Below are 14,745 nucleotides of genomic sequence, written 5' to 3' on the forward strand. Positions count from 1 at the left end.
TATAGGCATGACCGCTACATTAAATACTAGTTTCTTATAGACCATGAAGATGATAGCTAGTTAATATTTCAGTTTTATTACTACCTCGGAACCCTCTGTAGAACATGCATAGTACAAACCAGCCTTGCATTACACATTCTCACAGGTACCCTGTTCAGGTACCTAAATAACCCTGGATAACGAAAGCGAGACTCCAAATTAACAATTGTAATATAAAGTTCCCTCTTTGTTCTATCCATCAAATGGAATAGCCAGCTAATTCGACATCGTTGCTCTGGAGACTGGTTGCACTGGTTGACCTCCATCCGGGCGTCTGCTCCTCAGAAGTAGCGGTAAGTTGCTGTGGTGCACCGCATTAACACGACGGTTATACGATTACATACAATAACAGCGCAAACGGGATTGTTGTTTTTTAGTTGTATCTACGTAATGCCCCTACAATTTGTCACTTTTGTTCATTAAGAGTGATTTTAGTAATGTCACCCTACTATAATCTATTATTTACACAACGGTTGCGAATAAAGTGTCGAAAAGCAGCAGTGTTTCCTTGAAAAGTGCTCCTAATATTAATTGGTGTAATATAAATGAAATATTGGAGTATTTGTCCTTTAAAGGCTAAGCACACATACAAACGCACGCACAGTTCCACAACAGAAAATAAGTCTATATGTACACCAAACACTTTTAAGATGCGTAAAGTGCTCAAACAAAATTTGCATCGTTTTGTGGTTATTAGGTGACCGTGAAACACAGGCCTGTAGTATATATTGAGGCGACCGAATTGCAACCTTTTGTCAGAGAGAGTGTAACGCACGAACGTAACTGTAGATGTCACTATAGTGTCTAGAACAACGGATAGGTTGAAACCCGGTTCAGAAACGCACCACGGCTCTTGTCGTTGGGGTTTAATTAGCAAATGATGACGGCAGGTGTGTTTAGTACTGTTTACAGCTAGAGATCCACAATCAACTTTAGAAAATCACGCCAATGCTTTTTGACATCTCAAAACGACTCCTATCTTAAGGAGTTACTTCTGGGTCCAGGGAGGTAGTCACAGAAGTGGGAACTGTGCTTTGAAGGCGAATGGGCATTACACAACTCCACATAACCAGCTGTCATACATTAAAGAGAACAATACCTAGCCAACCACAGTACCAGCACAGATCACCTTAAACATTAGTGTATGTCTCAGCTGTAACACAGTAATTCCAAAAAAACAATATACATTACTATTATTATTGCTTAATTATTTCTTAACACTGGAAGGACTTAGATTTTTGCTAAAAGGTCAGTCTTTGTAATTAGTTTTGAAGTGAGCCATTGAGGAAACTTGGAATGAGTATTGACTTTGCAAGTGAGAGCCAATCCATATTAATATTGTCCAATGCACTCAATATCACTTTTCAAACCTATGCGAATCTTCATTATGTGATGACATAGTGTGATGAGTAAGTTTCTGTGTTTTTGTTAGAACTTATTTTTTGCATTTTTTTGATGTTGATTCCTTATTTTGATTCCCAGTTCATAGTATTTTTACTTGAGTTCTTCCAAAAGAAAAGCACAGACACTGTGGCATAATCAGAATGTGGTTGTTGGCCATGTGGCACATCACTGCAAAGAGATATCCAGTGATATTATCCATTTAACACGAAGATTATCACTATTATTAGTATTTTAAAATGCATTTCAAGTAGAGTATATGGGGCATTTTATCAAATGTAATTTCAGTTTTTCCATATAAAATTCAAATTCTGTTTTTTGTTTGTTGTTAATTTCCATAAAGAAGACAACCGCAGTGTGTTAATGTGACTATGTTATGCATGTATTAGTGGTGTTTTGCAACTTCTCGGGCACTTTGATATGAGGTCAGAATGTAATGGCTGCAGCAATGGGGCTGTGATGTGAGGACGCGCTCTGATTGGTGCTTCTCTGAAGCTATGATGTGAGGCCAGACACAGACCGGTAGCCCATTGGGTCACTCCATGTGGTGCTCCCGTTCACATTGATCTATTCATTCCTCATTCCCCGTGGTTTCAAAAAAGATAGTGATGGATTTCTGTAAATCCGTGCTCGGACACAATATTTTTGTCGTAGTTAGCGGTGAGTATTTGACCGGCTAGAGACCCCGAGAGGGAAATTGGCCAAAAAAAGGCAGATGCCATCAGTTCATCATTTGTCCTGACTCTTTTATCTCTCACTTGTATAAGACCCCAGGAGAGCTTGCTCCAGGCAGGGCTGTGTGACTGCATGTCCCTGCTCATGGTCATGAAGAGCTGATCTGTTACACACTTACGCAGTTACGCTTTGGTGAAGCATCTTCATTACAGCAAGGTTAAAGCTTTTGGCTTTCGTTCATTTTACGTACTTTTTTCATCAACTTCTCGGCAAAATCAGTAAAAAAAAACACTGGAGTGGGCTCCACTTATAGTTCGCCTGATTGCCACTAGGGGGAGCTCTTTACTATCTCTGCAGTGAATCACCCCTGCTGGGAGTATCTTCCTTGTCATGTTTCTCCAGGTGTGAGGTGGGCAAGAGTTCTGACGCACTTCAGATTGTTCCTGGTGATAGCTTATTGTTCTTATAATTTTCTATTTTCTGTTTACCTGAGAAAATATTTTTTTCAATACTGAACTTCTTCGAACTGAATGAGAAGCTGCAATTAATGTTGTGAGGGACAGCCATAAATCCTCTATAAATCTTATTGATTTTCAAACAATAAGTTCATAAACCACTTGAAAACATATGCGTAGTATGAGAAAATAAAAGGACATGGGGAAATCGATAAGTTTAAGGAAAGGAGAAAAATTGGCATTGGGGTCTTCCAGGTGAACAAGGCGGACACCATTGCAGGACTATACAGTAATTTTAGCATGTTGGACAATAAATGATTGTCAAATATATCACTGTACTGCCTGTACTGGAGACACCTATGCCTTATTAAACCTGGAAGGGGTTGACGTTCAGTGAAGCCACCAACTGAGTTTCACATCTTTGAATGGAATTTCACTATTATAAAACCCAGAATGCACACAGAATGCACATATTCATACTACACTCAGACTACACTGCTACAGAACAATAGCCCCCCTGCACATGCTGTACAGTAAGCACATACTCTGCACTCACATTGTGTACACGCTCACACACACGCACGCATGCACTCACACACACACACACACACACACACACACACACACACACACACACATTCACACTTCAGAGCAGGTGTGTCCAATCTAATCTGAAAAGGGCTTGTATGGCTGCAGGGTTTTGTTTTAGCCCAGCACCAAGACACCTGATTCAAATACTTCACTAATCGGTCTTCAGTGAAGACCTTGATACGTACAATCAGGTGTCCTGTTGCTGGGCTAAAACAAAAACCTGCACCAATACCGACCCTTTTCAGATAACATTGAGCACCCCGATCCAGAGCATCGTTATTAACCTGCCATAGTGCCCCACTCTCATAGCTTTCTGTGCATCCCGCTGTCTGTCCCTCATTCCCCTGTGGGGGGCGGTATGGAGTCACAGTTTGGAAGTTGATGCCTTAGTGTTTGTCTGGCAGGTGCTGCATTTCCCTTCAGCAAAGTGCTTTATCTGAACTGCTTCAGTAAATATACAGCTGTGTATAAGTGGATGATACATGCCATGTAAATCATCCTGGAATAAGAGCAGCTGATAGGTCAATACACAGTCTATCTCTCCCCAGTGTTTTTTATCCCCCAAATAACACTTTAATTAGCTTTCATCCCTCAGTTAAAGTTTGAGAGAGTTTAATTGTCTATGTTTGTGCTCTGATATCATTTGGTTGACTTGCCATTTGCCTGCAGCTGCGTGGTGTTTTCAGGGCTCAGTGTGATGAGCCTCTGGACTACCCCCCCCCACCCCCACCCCTTCAGAATCAGTGCCTGCATCTCCACTGCTCTGCAGAGTCAGTTTCCTCATTAATCACTGTACATCTAATATCGCTGGCTTGCCAACGGCTGCAATTCTTCATAAAGTAATAAGCCAAACAAACACTCATTTGCTTCCCAAAAACTCACAAACTGAAAATTAAACAGTACTGTGCAAACCTACTGCTCATTTCTTCATATGTTGTTTGTGTTTCACTGTCTGTGTGTGATTGTGTGTGTGTGTGTGTGTGAGAGAGGGAGAGATTGAGAGAGCATCTCTCTGTGTTTGTGAGCATGTATGCATGTGTTTTTGAGCATGGGCGTTTATGCGTGAGTGTATATGAGCATGTGTGTGTATGTTAACGGGTTTGTGTGTGTCTGTGGGCGTATTTGTTAGTATGTGTGTGTATCTGCATTTATGTTTTATGAGTGTGTGTGTGTATGTGTCTGTGTATGTGTGTGTGTGTGTGTGTGAAACAGACTACAGGAGTGCACAGACCAGTGGATAGGGGGCAGGTAGTGAGCAGATGGATGAAATGGGGGTGGTGGTGGGGGTGGGGGGGGGGATCCTGCTTGTTATCTATGGAAGCCGTTTCCCTGCCCTCTATTGTGCCCTGAATTAAGAGACTTTGTCTTTCTTGTGTTGCTAATGGCCTCCTCCACACAAAGCCCTGAACAAAAGCTGGCTTTGTGCTGCTGGGGAAGGCCATCGCTCAGTCCCTCCAGGAATAAATCCATTTCTGCAGGCTGGGAAATCAGACAATGCGTGATACTCTTCCTCCCGGCCCCTCCAGCTTCGGCTCCTCTTCCTCCCCTCCTCTTCCTTCCTCCATCGCTCCTCTCCCTCAAGGGCAATGCGACCTGGTGTCCTCTAGCGCCCCCCTCCCCTTGAGAAGCGCAGAAACGGCGGGGTGCTCGCGGAATGAGGAAGGATTATTGGGTGACGAAGAAAGAGACTTTGGGCAATCTCACATGAGCATCTTCACGTAAATCCCTAGAGACACTGTGTCCGATCTCTATCGCATCACCATAATTCCCCCCACCTCCCATTGTCGCCAGGCAACTTCAGCACTCATCACCACGACGATCTCAGACAAGCATCTTCAGACGGCCAAGATAATCCTTCTGTCCCTAATCAATGGCCTCTGTCTCACACTAGTCACATTCCATCAGTTCAGATTGTGGTCCAAGTGCATTCATGTTGTGGTTTTTCACTACTTTGTTTTTGCTGGATGAATAAAGTAAATTAATTCTATAAGTCGGAAGGTAGGTCTGGTCAAGTGGCAGATCTCGGATAATGTGAACAGTCACCATTCATATGCAAAAGCAAAGCTTCCCGTGACAGGTGCAGCTGGTCATCAGTGGGAAGTCTTCATTTTTGTTTAGCCCTTTAAGATGTGAGATCACAATTATGTGATTAGAGTGTTCTTAACTGAACATTCTAATGCTGATGTAACAATCACTTCTGGTAATGGAGTTCTAGAACACACTGACGTAGAATTAAAAAAAAAACATTCCGGAAAACCTACCCTTCAAAGGGTTAATTATGCATGCCACCACCCAGCAGCAGCTTTGCTCCTGCAGTCACCTTGGTGGGCCCTGTATCATTTAAATGGCAGTTTGTGTGAAGCGCAATGCTCCACTCACCTGAGGAGCAGGTGTAGGCCAGGATGCTAATGAGCTGTAATAATTAGCTCTCTGATGGCTATCAGAGACGACAAGGAAAAAACTCCTGCTTCACTTGAAGTAGAGAGGAAGTAATTATAAGTAATGTCCCTCTTATTCGTCTGACAAAAGCCCTGATGGAGGCTCCTGCTCAAACGCATTGGTTTTAAATGATGGCAGAACTCCTTTCTTTTCTTCCTCTCTTCTTCAAAGGTATCTGGAGTTTTTTCCCTTGCTGCCGCAGTTTCTCACTCCGTGCATCTTATAGATCAGCAAAGTAGCAAAGCATTTTTCTTCAAGCTATCAGAGACAGCACAGGCTGCATTACTGTCTGTGCCACAAACACAGATTCCATGTCTGATTGTGCAACAAACATAAACAGTATAACCTGGCTGTTACCACATTAAACACAGGCTGTCTCACTGGAGTTCACAACACGGACTCATCACAATCTGTACACACACAAGCGCATATGAGTAACCACTTATGTGTGATACCTTCTGTTTTTCTTAGACCCTTTAATCAGCTTTCTGAAAACAGTGTCCTCTGTGCTCCTGGAGCTGTTACCTAATGAATCAAACCAGTCATTTGCTTTGCAAAATCTCAAATGTTTTTCAAAAAATGAAATTATTATTATAATATACAAAATATATTAAAGGTACGTATCTCAAAATCCAGTATTTCTGTCAAAAGCATTTGTCTTCACGCAAGCTCACAGTTGCAGATTTCAGAAACAGGACAAATTAAGCACAGTCACACCATGAGCTCCTGACTGGCTCAGCTGGTAGACTCTGAGACCTACAGCCTGATCATCAGAAGACCAAGTGGGACATTTGGCTTCATCGTCCCAGCGTAGGCCGGGTTACGTTAGATGGGGATTCTCAGCTTGTCTCTGCATAAACACCCCTTAGCAACTTAGCAGGGGGCTGCAGGATATCAGTTGTTGCAGAGACAGAAGCACCTCTCTGATCTTTGATAGCTCTTTAATGTAAAACAGTCACCGGTTCACAGGTGACTATATCAAAGCTTCATGCAGTTTGTCTGCAGTGCTCTCTGCATGAATAATATTAGGCAGTTTTACAGCTGTGCAGGTGAAGTGTGGAAAGTGTGGATGAATTCATTTACTAAAAAAGACATGAAACTAGGTGGTTACCTCCAGTGCAATTTGTATAAAAGTTGTATTTGTAATTTTCAAAGGCGTTTGATTTACAAGCCTCTGGTTTTGATCTTTGTAACTGTACCAGTGTCTTTTCCAGGCTGTATCTGAAAACAGAGGAGAGTTTAGGGTGGAATAATTTTTACATCCAACGTTTTTCATAAAAGCGTTGCACATAAGAGTGATAATTGGCTATGGAAATGATATGTAAATACAGGCAAATGGATTTGTTTGGGTCGAGTAGTTTAGAAAGCTCTGGGACAACTTTGTTGCCCCTTCTGAAAGTTCTCCAACATCTCATGGTATGTTGCATTGTGTGTGAGTATGCGTGCGCGCGTGTGCGTATTTGTCTGTGTGTGTGTGCATGTGTGTGTGTGATTGTATGTGCTTGTGCCTTGCTTATTTTATGCTTTTTCTGTTGGAGTAATTGTGTGTGTGGTAATTGGCTGTGGAAATGATATGTAAATACAGGCAAATGGATTTGTTTGGGTCGAGTAGTTTAGAAAACTCTGGGACAACTGTGTTGCCCCTTCTGAAAGTTCTCCAACATCTCACAGTATGTTGCATTGTGTGTGCGTGTGTCTGTCTGTCTGTCTGTGTGCGTGCGTGTGTGTGTGTGTGTGTGAGAGAGAGAGAGAGAGAGACAGAGAGAGGGAGGGAGAGAGAGAAAGAGAGAGAGAATCGGAGAATCCTACCCATACCAGTGCTGGCTGGCTGCCCCATAACTTGGCCCAAACTTTGCCATGGGGATGCGCAGCGCGTGAGTGTGTCAGTCAGCGTCGCTCCTCCGTCTGTGTGTGAGAGGGAACCCTGGGGTTACTCAGGTGCCTGCAGTCTCCTGCGCTGCATTTACTGCCCAGCTCTGCTGTCGCGCTGCTCAGTAAAAATAATGCCCCGGCTCCTCACACGCTCTTCAGGCTGAGAACGTTCCGGCAGTGGGAGCGACACTTCTCAACAACCAGGTGGCAGTCCCAGATTAGGACAAAATAAAGTGAGGTAGTGAGGATTAAAATGGGATTATAAAATCCAAACATGTAGCATTTGTGTATTGAGAAATAATATGATCAGCTCAGAGAGAGTGTGGACATTGTCAGTGACTGTAGGTGAAAGTTCCGGAATGCTGTTTTATTGGCCATGGAGACCCCTAAAGAGGGATGGTTCAATCGGCATGGTAACCCCTGCCTCATTGTGTTCTGGAGGTTCTTCTACTGCCGTTCATCCAATTTGGCTGAAATTTAGGTGATGGTTTGGTAGCAGGATATGCCTGGCTTTGTGTGCCTTGGAAGATGTACGTACGTGTGTGCATTCCTGCTGAATCAGTGGAGAGGGCCGCTCTGATGGGACCTGCCTAGAGTTATGACCGGGCATTGCAAATTGGGACGAAAATGAGACAAACGTTGAAATAACATGGTAGTATATTCAATGGGTATTCATTTATGCTATTTTCCTTTTTAAAAAAGATATCTTCTCATACCAAAGGTTAAGCCTGTTGAATTAGAGAGAGAGAGAGAGAGTCTGTGTGAGCGTATGAGAGGGCATGAATGTGTGAAAGCGTGTGTGCGTGTCTGAGAGTCTGCGCGTCAGGTGCACGCCGGCGAGCAGAAGAGCGCGTAGCGGCGCGCTCCTTTAACACGGCGTTTAATGAGAGCGAGAGACGCGGCGTCGCGAGGCTGACCGCGGAGAGCGCTCCCTGCTGCTCGCCCAAGGGGGCTGGTCCCGCGCGGCCGGCCTGATTGCGTCCGTTAGCCCATTAATGACGGAGATGAACGCGGGCCAGTGCGCCCGCACTGTTTCTCAAACATCACTTAGACATGCTGAGTGTTTGATTGAGCTCAGTGCTCTCTGCAGAGATAACCTCATTACCAACTCATCACAGGGCCGCCGCATACATTTTCATGAGTGTGTGACTGTGAGGAAGAAACCTGTGTGTGTGTGTGTGTGTGTGTGTGTGTGTGTGCACACGTGTGTGCGTGGCTGTGTGTGTATGCATGTTTGTGTGTGTGTGTTTGTGTGTGGGTATATATGTATGTTTGTGAGTGTGTGTCTGTGTGTGTACGTATGTATGTGTATGTATGTGTGTGTATATATGTGTGTTTGCGTGTGTGTGTGTGCATCCGTTTGCATATATGTGTGTGCGTGTGTGTGTGTCTGTGTCCGTGCCTGCGTGAATGAGTCACATTTCAGGAGAAGTGGATTTCCATTTTTAACTTTGTTTTATTGGATTGCGTGAGTATCTGTGTGTTTCACTTCATTTAATACAGGCCATTTACGGCAGCTCCAGAGCGACTCTCTCTGGGGGGGGGGGCGCTGTCTCCACATCCCTGCTCTGGAGATTTCTGCCAGCCTCGCTCCCATCTGCATGTGAAGATTGCTTCTGCCTGCGCACGCTCTCCAGGGTGGGCTGGGGGTCCGTGGTGACGGGGGTGGGGGGGCCTCAGTAGGGACACGTCCTCCGGTGCAGACTCACCGTCCCCCCTCCCTTACTGCTGCAGAGTTAGGAGTTAGGAGCAGAGTCTTGCTGAAATCATCGCCGCTCTTCTTCACCACTGATCAAACAAATGAATGAATTAATATTTCGTATTTCTGTGTTGGCAAGCCTGTTTGCACAAATATGACGCACTTGCAATTTCCATATTAATAGAGATTATGCTACGCTGCTGGGACACAGTCTGTGAACCCCTTAGGATGGTTTGTACTTTTTTGCAAAACATCATAAGATCTTCATCCAAGTCCTAATAAAAAACACAGATAACCTGAGTTACAGTTAAAGTTTTATTATATTTGTATTATAGCATTCCCATGATTGATGTAATGTCATGCTTGGAAGATTATTTTTGCCAATCTTAAGTTTGTTAAGTTTGTTTGTGTGGACTTTGGACAGAGGTTTGGGACTCTGTAGTGAGCGTTGCAACCGAGGGCATGGTTTTTATCACTTCAGCACTCGGCGGTCCCGTTCTGGACCTAGGACCTTCATACCACTTTTAAATTATTCACACACAATAGACACAGGTTGCACAGCCTTTGCTTTGTCCATGTTTATCTCATGCAATTTTATATGAATATTTCTAATTAGGTATTTCAGTAGCTTTTTGAACAAATTACAGATGACAAAATCTTTCTATTTCAATAGCTCATAGAGAAATGGACCTAGGATCCTCAATCCACTTTTAAATTTTTCACAAACAATGGCAACAGGTTTCTAAGCCTTTGATTTGGCCATTTTTACCTCATGCAATTTTATATGAATATTTCAAATGAGGTATTTCAATAGCTTTTTGAACAAATTACAGATGATAAATTCTTTCAATTTCAATAGCTCCTAGAGAAATGGACCTAGGACCTTCAAACACACTTTAAAATTATTCACACACAATAGACACAGGTTAGAACCTGTTAGAAATGGGTGTGGCTGCAATAGCCTAAACCACTGGTTAGAGCGGATGACCCTTTACTTTTGGAAATGTAGTGTACATCAAATCTAAATGTCAGATATGTTGTACTTTCGTCATAAAATGAATGACCTTCTGCAATATTGTCTTTTTTCTAACTGGAATATCACAAACAATACCATATCAAGGTCATTCTTGTTTCAATATTCTTTGTGACCTAAATTTTTAAGGAACATCCAGGAAACCAGAAAAATTGTAAACTTTGGAACATTGTCCCTAACCTCGAGGAATTTTCTGCCAACTAAAGATTGGTTAGATGCTTGGTTGCTTAAACCAAGCAAACTTAAATGAGCACTTTTGTACTTATTGTACTTTAAGGGCATGATTTACTTAGACCTTCAGCATGTGCAAAACCTTTTAGCACATGCAAAACCAGTGAAGTGACCTGTGACACGGCACACTGTCGCTTTTTAGTGGCAGATTTTAAGGTGTTGCATTTAGAAATCCAAGCCTCTCAGTTGTTCTATGTGAGGAGTGTGGTGGAAAAAGCAAACCTCTTGGCACCAGTGCATCATCTCTGTGAGCATCCCCTTTCTTACCAGTTCCTCTGCTTCCATACAAACACAAAATATTACCTCTCTCATTCAAGTGAATCATTTAAAGGTGTATTTGTAACTGACATTATTAAGATGAACCATGTTGTAATTTATGCTGCATAATCATAGTCACGGTTATAACCATAATTTTTTAATCAGAACTAGATGACAGTGTATTTGTGCCATGGAAAAATAACTTTTCTGCGTCTTTTACTCACACTTGCGTCATCCTGCCTACTTCTTCTTGCCCTTACTCTTCTGGAGTCCCCCAAGGCTCTGCTTATGACCCATTTCTGTATGCTCTGCCCTCTACACCCACTCTTTTGGAATTCTTATGGCTTTGGAATTCTTCCAGCATCATAAACTTTTCCCAACAATTTGTTTTGTCTAATATATAATATAATATATATTCCTTACATACATATTATGGTTTGTATTATTTGTATGACAGTATAATATGCAATGTAAGCAATTTAAAAAAGATGTCGCTGTCTGGATCATCATTATGTCTGTTTTCCTCATTATGCAGTATATCATATCATATGTTTTAGCATAAAGAGAATAATCAGCCACATACTGAACTTTTTCAACTTAAATTCTGTCCCTGGTCCACTCTTCTGAAGCCCGTTCCTCACAATAGATGGGTAGGGTACAGATGACACGCAGCCGTTGCCTAGACACACATACAGGCTGTACCAATGACTGCCGATGATAGATTCAGTACAGTCAGAGTTCCTCATGACAGAAAGAGGGAAATCAACACATATTCAGGTAATAAGAGGAAGCAGTTAAAATAATCCTTTTCAGTACGAATGAACGAGAGGAAAAACTCAAGACATAAGCCTCTTGCACTGCCTTTGCTGTGATATATTTGCTGCTTTATACACAAATCAATGCCTCGCTTTAAAATGATTTGGCATTTTAGTTGACTAAGTTGGATGTGAACATTTGATTATAAGTTATGTACTCCTGGTTCTTTTTGGTTTTTTTCTTCAATTTTAATAGGACTGAATAAACCCAGGTTATTTAAAGGACTTTGTAATTGCAGTTAAAGTGGTGCAGCAGATGTCAGTCATTTCTGTAGAGCAGAAGCTGAATGTGTGAAAGAGATGTTCCAAAGCCTGATTATGTGTTAACAAATGGGAAATTAGTGTGATTATTGTGACTGTATGGATGCATGCGTGCGCACACGCGCTCACACACGCACGGCGCACACACACACACACACAGACACACACGCACACACACACACACATCCACACACACATACACGCACAATTACAGTCCTACGCAGTCTAATCTTTTTCTTCGTTTTATACATCCCCAGATCGCAGCACTCAATGCTGTTCAATGTTCCCATAGGTCCACCCTTTCCGGTCTCAGGAGTTCAAGGACAAGACTCGACACCACGGCGGCTACTCGGCAAGTACAATGGGCAAGCCCTGACCACCGCAATAACTGTCAGCCGACGGTCCTGGAGTCTGGGTCATGTGCTCTCACTCCATCGCAACACGGCTCACTGCCAGCGACCCCCAGGCCCAGCAATTAGTCCTCTCACCACTCCTCTCCACACAGAAATTACTGCCCCCATTAGCCAGCACTGGCACCAATAAACCTCCCGTCTGCCTGATTACAATACAGTATGGCACTGAAGCTCAGGGCACCCTGGTAAATCTGTGACTGTGCCACAGTGCTGCACACTTCCAGCACGCAAGGTTATGATGGGGATACTCTGCAAACAAATGTACAACTGAAAGACGGCAGATGTGCCACAGATTAGGTACATTAATCCTGGTATTGTTAGAGCAGGTGAGTCTTTAGGACGTGTCACTGTTCAAGATGCTGTATGAGGGGTAGAACTTCATAGTGAAGATGAGTGGCTCTGCTGTCCCGACTGGATCTCATCTCACCAATGTCGGGCCAGAGCTGAATGGGTGTAGCCTCTTGCTTTAGCTGTAGCAGGACAGGCAGGCAAATATAAGCATTCCTGACTGATCCGGATCTGGACGTTGTGACACAGTGCAAAACAAGGCTGGGTTGTGTGGATGAGCGCAATGAGTAGAAATGTATGTTAATGTTGTGTAGTGTCTTGTTTGTTCACATTTAGAGTACTGTGTTCAGAGCAGCACAGCAACAAGGGTGTAGCTGCAGTCAGAAAATACAGGAAAGTGCAAAACACTCCCTCTGAAAAAGAAAAAAACAAAAAAAAAATCTGAGATGACCTTTACTCCCCTGATTACTCAATTGTTTTAAATGTCAAAAAATGTGTTTTGTATGTAATGTCAGAAATAATTATTCAGTTAAAATGAGGGAATAGTGACGATACTAAGAGAGATTGAGAGAGAGAGGTTGACACTGTGTGTGTGTGTGTGTGTGTGTTTGTGAGAGAAGAGTTACTGGAGTTCCGGGCTATATAAGAGCTATAGCCATTGTTTATGAATTGTCTTTTCATATAGAGTACTCTAATTTCAGTATTAAATACAGTTTTTGTCATGCCTAAGGCCAGCCTATAACCAGCAGGCAGCATACGTGCTTCACCTGACAGAGATGTTTGAGAGAGAGAGAGAGAGAGAGAGAGAGAGATAAATAGCCCAAAGGTCATGATGAGAGGCCAGAAAGCACACCCCAGTGGAGGTGCAGATAGTCTCGCACATGGGTGACAGAGTTCTGCTTCACATGGCCAGAGCGATCTTTTTTATTACCCTGATGTGCCTTTGTGTTTTTATCAGACCCCAGCCGTAACCACAGCCTAGGTTTTCGGAGATATCACTGAGATGGTAATGGATTGTTAAAATTACTCTTAATGCCAGAGAAGCAGTTTTTTTTTCTTATTGCAAAGGTCTATTATTTTTATAAGGTTCCATTTTTATATGGGCTAACCATAGCCCATTCTCACTGGGAAAATCGCACATTATGAATGAATGTTTAAAAGTTGCGTAAATTTGGCCTAATGGTGATGGAAACAGTAGTCACACGTAGATTTTTATTCAGCTCTCATTCGCTGCTCAGAGATTCAAGTGCTCCAGGCGACAGCATCCGGCAGACCGACAGGGTTAAAGACGAGTGACAAATTCTCCCTCCTCTGACAACGTCTTACCCACACAATTCTAATTGTTTAAGAGCTTTCTTAACCAAAGCCCTTAATAAGGGCTGGGGTTATTAAGAGCACTTTTCATTCTGTACAATTTGCTAATCTCAAAGACCAGCTGGCTTTCCCCATGTTTATCCTGGAGACGGATGGGAATGGACTGTCACACCTGCAGTGGCATTTACCCGCACCCGCTGTCTCAGGCACAGGCAGCACACCATCACAAACACACACGTAGGCACACATCTCACTCTTTTACTCCCTCCCTCCCCCCTCTCTCTCTCCCTTCCTACCTCTCTCCCCCTCTCTTTCTCTCTGTCGCTTTATTATCATTATTATTTTTTTGTTTGTTTTTTCTTTATAATAATGTATTGAATTGATAATGAAGTTCTAATAAAGGGGCATCAAAGTCTCTCTCTCTCTCGATTGCTCTATCTGTGAGTTACTATAATGGGCCACTGGGATATTCACAGAAATTAAATTCATTTAAATTAAATCAAACTTATAAATCAAGCCGAATTTTATTTTGTAACATTTCATATCAAGAAGATTAAAGGTCTGTTGGTTGGTAGTATCAGAATTATTATTTTTTAATATATAAATGCAGCTATTTCAGGGGCAGTACTGATGGAAACGTATCCATCCCCATTTCCAAAAGTGTTCGGATGGTCTTTATTTAACCAACGCAAATGCATTTGTCTGCAGTAACATAGGAAGTTATAGATCCTTGGTTTGACTGTTGAAGGGGTACCGTCCTGCTCTTTAGAAGCGATTTCATTGCTTAGACGACAGTATTATGTCTGTAGGTGTTCTTGGTCTCCTGCAAAAGCACACTCCGAAACATCGTCCTCTCGCTCTCATCGCTCCTTATTTATTCTACTACTTAAATTCGGTAAATCAAGAATCCAATTAACTTTCCCTCGTCCTCTTTCATCTCGTGGGAATGAGTTTTCATAAA

The 14,745-nt window shown here is 42.6% G+C and overlaps 1 long non-coding RNA gene across 1 annotated transcript; it reads left to right on the top strand.

The window, feature by feature from the left end:
* The first annotated feature begins 49 nt into the window (after positions 1 to 49).
* LOC118210227 lies at positions 50 to 14,199 on the top strand. The gene is made up of 2 exons (XR_004761820.1): positions 50 to 332; positions 12,062 to 14,199. It is a non-coding gene; the product is annotated as an uncharacterized LOC118210227 (long non-coding RNA).
* The last annotated feature ends 546 nt before the right edge of the window (positions 14,200 to 14,745 follow it).

This window comes from Anguilla anguilla, chromosome 12 (genome assembly GCF_013347855.1).
Source record: "Anguilla anguilla isolate fAngAng1 chromosome 12, fAngAng1.pri, whole genome shotgun sequence".
Taxonomy (NCBI): domain Eukaryota; kingdom Metazoa; phylum Chordata; class Actinopteri; order Anguilliformes; family Anguillidae; genus Anguilla; species Anguilla anguilla.